This window comes from Felis catus, chromosome D3 (assembly GCF_018350175.1).
Source record: "Felis catus isolate Fca126 chromosome D3, F.catus_Fca126_mat1.0, whole genome shotgun sequence".
NCBI lineage: Eukaryota > Metazoa > Chordata > Mammalia > Carnivora > Felidae > Felis > Felis catus.
This window is the reverse complement of record NC_058379.1, coordinates 29617631-29625151: the sequence shown is the minus strand read 5'-3', so window position 1 is coordinate 29625151 and position 7521 is coordinate 29617631. Positions and strand designations below refer to the sequence as shown.

Genomic DNA, 7521 nt, shown 5'->3' with positions numbered 1-7521 from the left:
TCTGAGCCATCAGCCCAGAGCCCGACGCGGGGCTCAAACTCACAGACCGTGAGATTGTGACCTGACCTGAAGTCGGACCCTTAACCGACTGAGCAACCCAGGCGCCCCCATTAAATTTTTTAAATTATACTTTACAAATGATTGATATAAAGATGAATATATTAATATCATATATTAAAACATTTTCTTTGATCTAAAAGTTCATTTATTCTAGCTTTAAAAGAAAACATTTTCATGGGCCTCTCTTGGTAGCAGAAAAATGCCCCACCCCCAAAGATGTCCATGTTTTCTTTTCATACCTGGAATCTGTGTTGATGTTAGAGTACATGGCAAAGGAGAATCAGGGTTGCAGACAGAATGAAGGTTTCATGTCATCTAACTTTAAAATAGGGAGGGGCGCCTGGGTGGCTAAGCATCAGACTTCGGTTCAGGTATCTCGCAGTTCTCAAGTTCAAGCCCTATGTCAGGCTCTGTGCTGACAGCTCAGAACCCGGAGCCTGCTTCGGATTCTGTGTCTCCCTCTCTCTCTGCCCCTCCCCCATTCGTGCTCTGTCTGTATCTCTCAAGAAATGAATACACATTAAAAAAAATTTTTTTTAATTAAAAAAAAAATAGGGAGATTACCCATGTATCATCTGGGCAGCCCAAAGTCATCACAGGGTCTTTAAAAATGGAACGGACTCAGAGGAGGCAGTCGGAGAGGCGGCAGCGTGAGGACTTGTCCTAATGTTCCTGGCTTTGAAGATGGAAGAGGCTGCCAGCCAAGGAATGGGCAGTCTTTAGAATCGGTAAGGCTAAGGAACAGATTCCCCCCAGAGCACCCAGAAATTCAGGCACGCATGCTGCCGACACTAGGAACTTAAGGCCCATTGAGAGCTCTGCGGACTTCTGATCTCCAGAATCATAAATAAATAAATTTGTGTTAAGTTTGTGGTAATTGTCACAGCAGCAATAAGAAACTAACACAACCGCTAAAAGTATGCTGGGCCCCAGGCACTGTGCCCCCTGGCCTGGTGGTCCGCGGACCCCGGGGCAGTCTCGGACCCTGCTCTGCCACTCACCAGCCGCCGACAACACGTGCTGCTTAAAGTCTGGGCGCTGTGACGTAGGTGTTGCTTTCCCCCGTCTACCCAGCAACCCAAGGCTCGAGAAGTGAAACAATTCGCTGGTGAGCGTTTTTGCTCCAGAATCCAGGATGGGGGGGGGGGGGGGGGGTGCTGCGCTGCGTGGCCGCACGACCCTTTGGGCGCGGCGCTGCTCTTCACCACTTGTAATGAAAGGGCCGCGAGGCCACCAGGGGGCAGCAGAGGCCTGACCCCGCCCGCCCGCCGTCCGACTGCGCCTGCGCGGAGCCCGCGGCGGCGGGGGACGGGAAGTGGGCGGGGTCGGCCAGGAGCGGCTCGCGGGGTCCGGAGTGGCGGAGTAGCAGGTGAGGCCCTTGGGGTCTGGGGAATGAGGAGCCCGGGGTGGGGGGGGGGGCGTGGGACCGGAGGGCTGACCGCGCTGGTGTGAGGCTCAGGTGGGGACCTGAGGCATATAGGGGTGAAACGAGGCGCTGAGGAACCAGAGGGTGCGGAATAGGGGGCTGGGGAAGCAGGGAGGCCGAGATGGGAAGACCCAAGGGGCTCAGGGGCCGAGTAGGGAAGCTGAAGAGCGGAGGGAACACTTGGGGGCCTGAGGAACTCGAGGCAGGGAATTGGAGGGCAGGGGAGACAAGGATGTAGAATTGGGGGGCCATTGGGCCGACGGGGGTGTGGCCGAGCCGAAGGCCAGGTGGGAACTGGGGGCGGTGAAGCGGAATGGATGCTGAGGGGTGACGTGCCCACCATTTGCCCGGACGGAGCTCCCATTCCTAGGAGCATCTGGCCTGGACCCACTGCCCTGACCCCTACCCCACCAGTCCCTGCACCTTTGCCAGACCACACCTCTGCCCACGTGCCCCTACCCCAAGGCGCGCCTCCACCCATGGCCCTCTTCCAAGTGTATTTAAAGTGAGTGTTTTAATAAAAGGGAATCCTTGGGCTGCTGCAACTTTAGCCCCAGATGTGTGAAATCTAAATCTCAGGCAGGGAGGTGATGGACTCCACCACCACTGGTAGCTGTGTGACCTCACCCAAGCTTCCCAACCTCTGTGCAATAGGGAGAAATGACACCTGATTGTAGAGATTTTAATGCAGGACCTAACACATAGTGAGGACCGGTTGATGGTGATGGACTCCTCCCCCACAGCCTTCCATCCAGCGGAACACAGGTCCTTATGGTATTTCCTGGGACAAGTTCTGTGGGCCAAGCTGTACTCCCACCATGGGAGATAGAATGTAGGGCCAACACTCTGAGGTCATCTCTAGCTCACTTCTGCCCTTTATGCCCATATCTGGCCTGTTGTCAAATCTCACTCTTTTCTTCCTACAACTGAGCTGAAAGTGACAAAAGGCATCAGAAGACCTCATGTGAGTCCGGCTTTGCCATTTCCTCATGTGTGACCTTAGGCGGGTTGTTACCCTCCCCAAGCCTATTTCTTCATTCGCAGTGTGGCCTGACAGCATGTACTTCTCAGCCTAGTTGTGCAAGAGGTATCAAAACAAATACCAATGTGAAGACCACTTTGAGAGTTGTAAACCTCTATACAAGTTCATTTGTAGAATTCCTTTTGAGATATTGCCTGAGGCCAACCCTGTCTTTAAAAACCTTTCTCTGCTGATCCCTGTTCTCCAAAGAATGTTTTAACTTCCTCTTTGAAGGTGCCAGTCCTCAGGCTGCTTATCTCAGCCTACACCACCCACTGGCAGTGGCAGAAGCAGCCAGCATCTTGCTTCTGCCATCACACTTGCCAGGTTCCCTGCACAAAGGGCCATGATAACACCCAAGAAGACAGGGGTGGGCTTCCTGACTTCAGTACAGAGAAAGTAACACCTGTAAAAAGTGGTTGCACAACAGTGTGAATGTACGTGATGTCATAAACCGTAGACCTAAGAATTGGGGTAGAATGATAAATTGTAGGTCATGTATATTTCACCACATTTTTTTTTACATTTATTTATTTATTGAGAGTCATAGACAGAGCACAAGTTGGGGAGGGGCAGAGAGAGAAGGAGACACAGAATCCAAAGCAGGCTCCAGGCTCTGAGCTGTCAGCACAGAGCGCAATGCGGGTCTCAAACTCACAAACCATGAGATCATGACCTGAGCCAAAGTCGGACGCCTAACCAACTGAGCCACCCAGGCGCCCCTTACCACGTTTTTTAAAGAGAAAAATGTCACGTATGTAGAAAAGGATCTGGAAAATTGACACCATATTCTTCCCCACGGTTGCTTAGGAATAAAGAAAGAAAATTCTCCATTTACGGACAAGTTTTTAAAGATGAAGGCGATACTTTGTAACGATGCAGTTTCCGTTCTTTTTTTTTTTTATTTTTTTATTTTTCAACGTTTATTTTTGGGACAGAGAGAGACAGAGCATGAACGAGGGAGGGGCAGAGAGAGAGGGAGACACAGAATCGGAAACAGGCTCCAGGCTCTGAGCCATCAGCCCAGAGCCTGACACGGGGCTCGAACTCACGGACCGCGAGATGGTGACCTGGCTGAAGTCGGACGCTTAACCGACTGCGCCACCCAGGCGCCCCGATGCAGTTTCCGTTCTTAAGGATTGCTATTTTTTGCATTACTCCTACCTCCTGAAGTCAAGCAGGACTCTCAAGTATTTTGTCCACACGATCTAGAAAAATGCAGTTGTACACATATGCATTAGTTGAGCTTATGAGTCAAAACTGATAAACTAGAGGAAAATAAGTATTTTTTATTTGGGGTCTAACACATGGAAGACCGTGTGCTAGACCCAAAGGTGTGACAGTTTCAGCAGAGCTTGGATCAAAGAGGTCTGAGGGGCAAAAGGGTATGCCACGAGGCAAGGCACAGGAACTCGGAGATGAGGGGCTGGACCAGGGTGATGAGCACAGAAATGAAAGAAGGGAAGCCAAGAGGGACTGAATCCCCAGGCTGGTGACCAATGATGGGTGGGCAGGGTTTCTGTTGCAGTTAGGGGCCAAGCTCCATAGACTCCTGAGTGTGAACCCCACTGAGGGACTTCCAACAACTCACTTGGTTCTTTTGCTGCAACCCCCACCTGTAAAGGGGGATTAATGACAACAGGTTGCCGGGAGGTAAAAAGACGGAGATGAAGGAAGACTGCCGTTGTTGCTGGCAGCCTCGGGCCCCTGGCAGATGTAGGCTGGCGGCACCGTTATGCCGGCCTCCGCGGCTGCCAGCCGACGAGCAGCGTCATTCCCAGAGCCCCGAGGACCCGGCCATGGGCCAAGTGTGCCCAGTCTGGTTGAGGCAGGTGACAAGGGGGCTGGTAACCCAGTGTTCCTCCCGTGCCCACCCCTGGGCCTTAATGATTTGCACAGACGTTACGCACGAGCTCCCCTCCTCAGAACCCCTCACCAGTGCACGCAGTCAGGGCGCCCAACAGAGCTCTGGCTCATGTTGCACCACCTGCCAGCTGGCTGCTGAGACTGCCCCCTCCAGGTGGTCCTGCAAGAGCTCAGGGCCACAGCTCCGTCCCCTGCCCCTCCTAGCACTGGGGCTGTCTCTGGGGCCCCCTTCGGAATCTCTCCCTCCTGCCCTCTTCATGCCTTTATCTTTTGGCCCTAGGCTCCTGGGGGCAGGGATTGTTTTGCTTATGTATGTATGTATGGCAGACATCACAGATTTGGAGTTTGTTGAAAAAAAGAAGGACAAGGAAGGAAATTACTCTTGACTTTTACCCCAGCTGGGCCCCAGGGAAGGAAAGCTGTGTCCTGGTTCCTCTCCTGGCCCCTTGCCTCAGCCAGGTGATACAGAGACAAGCCTGGTTGGTCCTCAGCAGGGAGGATGGTTCTGGGCCACCCGCTTGTCTAACAAAGGAGGGCAGCTGGCGCAGGCCCTGGGAATAAGCCAGTCACACCTTGGCAAATACAGGCCAAGCATGCACACAAGCACTGTCACGCCCGTGCTGCTGTCCCCACTCACCCCTGACCCCTACCCAACTCAGCAGGCGTGTCACAGGCTGCCATCCAGGCCTGTGCCTGACCCTGGGCTTGGGGCAGTGGGCATGGGGCAGAGACAGAGAGGAGGGGCCACCAACCCCCAGGGAAAGGGGCAGGCTCTGGGGAAGGGGACTTCAGGCACAGAAAACAGCATCCCAAGGAGGTTCCTGCATTCCGGAACATTGAGCAAATGCCCCCTGGCAAGTGAGGTGGCAGGTGAAGGGTCTTGAATTCTGTGCTTTATTTACACGGGGGGGGGGGGGGGGGGGGGGGAGGGGGCAGGGGAGGAGGGAGTGTCTCAAACTAGGGCCCTCCTGTGCATTTTGGGGAGGTTAGCGAGCAAGCCCTCCTCTCATTTTGGTCTTAATCATACACTTAAGAGGCTCTCTCTTTGTGCCACCTAAGATTCCAGTGCCAGTAAGAGTATTGTTTCTGGGCTCGGAATTGCTGGGAGGCAGAAGGCATTTCATGAAGGAGGAGTGGGGGTGCAGGCTGTTGCTTGAGGACAGCTCTGCGGTACTCACATTTGTCTCCCCGCTAAGCAACAGGCCAGAGGTGTTCGCTGGCAGAAGTGGCTTGGCCTCCTTCTCTGCCTGAGGGTGTCAGAGGCTGCTGGGAAATTCACAGTCTTCTTATTTTTCTCCGGCTTGGTTCTCTGTGCTCTGCTGTGCTGTGCTGCTCTGCCAGCCTGCCTTTCTCCCCGGTTGACCCTCACCGCCCCCCACAAGGCTCCCAGCCCTTTCTGATCTTCCCAGTTCACAAAGTCTCACCTTTATGGTTAGAATACAGTTTTCCGACCTGCTCTTGTCTTGATTTCTGCTTCTCTTTGACCATCTTTTTTTTTTTTTTTTTTTTTTTTTTTTTTACCTGTTTGCCTTTTGTAACCTGGGGTCACATTGTATTTACATCTATTTGTAAGTAAACGTGAAGAATGGCAGTGATTTTAAATCTGTCCCCGTTACCTTCCATCGTAAGTGCCCTCATTTCTATGTTATTTCTGTGGCCACTTTAAAAAGTCAACTTTTGACAAGTCTCCGAAAGAGAGAGATTTTCTGTTTTTTGTTTGTTTTTTTTTTTTAATTTTTTTTTAATGTTTATTTCTTTTTGAGACAAAGACAGAGCATGAGCTGAGGAGAGGAGAGAGAGAGAGAGGGAGACACAGAAACCGAAGCAGGCTCCAGGCTCCGAGCTATCAGCACAGAGCCCAACGCGGGGCTCGAACTCACAAACTGGGAGATGATGACCTAAGCAGAAGTCAGACACCGAACTGACTGAGCCACCCAGGTGCCCCTGTTTGTTTGTTTTTTGTTTACCTCCCATGTCCCTCCAAATTTCTCCCAGATTAGACATTGAACTTTCCCTCTCCTTTTCACCCTGTGCTTTTCTGCTTTTTGGGTTTTTTTTCTTAAGTTTATTTATTTTGAGAGAGCAGAGGAGGGGCAGAGAGAGAGAGAGGGAGACCAAGAATCCCAAGTAGGCTCTGCATTGTCAGCGCAGGACCTGACTTGGGGCTCAAACTCACAAACCTGGAGATCAGGCGCCTATGCTCAGGTGGGCTCAGGCGCCTGTGCTTGGTGGCCAGGGTGTGGCACACCTGGATGTGGGGTAGGAAGTGGGGCTTTGAGAGTGAACAGGGAAGGGTGTATGCCAGAAGACAGGCTCCAGACCCATTTGAGTCTAGAGGGCTGAACATTAGAAGCAGGAGTCCAGGCGAGCCACGCAGGAGTCTGACAGACAGGCCTTTGCTGGCCCAAGGGGGCAGGGTAAGGGAAGAAGATGGGCTGGCAGTGCATGGAGGTCCTGAGCTGGGAGAGAGGAGCTGGAGGCCCACTTTGGGGAGGATAATAGGGCAGGATCCATGAGTGAGTGAGGCCCTCGTGGGAGAAGAGCTGGGCAGGGTGGTGATGACTGTGGGCTCCAGAATCCCTCCTGGACCCTACCGTCCATTGTCAAAGGGCTGCCCCTCTCCAAGCCTCACTGTTCCCTTCTGTGAAATGGGGGCTCGTCCTGGCTCCCAAAGTTGTTATGGCTTGGCAGCTAGTAAGCCCTTGGCCTTCCTGAGGATGAGGGAGGAAGAGCCTGACAGGTGGGAGCCAGTGCCCAGTACCCAGCAGCCTGGGCTCTCCCTGGTGCTTCTCCTTCAGCCAGGGCTTAGGAGGCCCAGGACTGCTCCTGTTGGAGAAAACACATCACAGATGTCCCCAAGCCAGATGTTTCCTGGCTTCTGTCCTGCCCACGCCCCTGGGGTGCCCTGCAGCCTCTGGGGCCCCTTCCTACTCCCCCTCTTGTCCATGTCCAAAACAGCCCAGGGTCAGCCCTGGCACTGTCCAGACTCTTTTTTTTTCTTCCCCTGACCGATGTCCCTTCTCTCTTCTATGCTCACAGACCTGATGGTATCACTTCCTCACCTTCTGGCTCCCGAGGTCCCAGGGTCAGGTTGAATTACCTGTTGTGTTTTTTTGCCTCAATGGCCTGGCCCCGGAGTCCCTCTGCT

The 7521-nt window shown here is 53.0% G+C and overlaps 1 protein-coding gene across 2 annotated transcripts in view; it reads left to right on the top strand.

The window, feature by feature from the left end:
• Positions 1–1296: 1296 nt before the first annotated feature.
• The window catches only part of PPM1F (protein phosphatase, Mg2+/Mn2+ dependent 1F), a 30213-nt gene continuing 23988 nt past the window's right edge, over positions 1297–7521 (top strand). The window contains exon 1 of one of the 2 annotated variants that reach the window (XM_006938738.5): positions 1297–1429. The gene's annotated coding sequence lies outside the window, so the exon portion shown is untranslated. Of the gene's footprint in view, positions 1430–6248; positions 6312–7521 lie in introns of those variants that run through there. The other variant, XM_003994974.6, reaches the window with a different exon arrangement.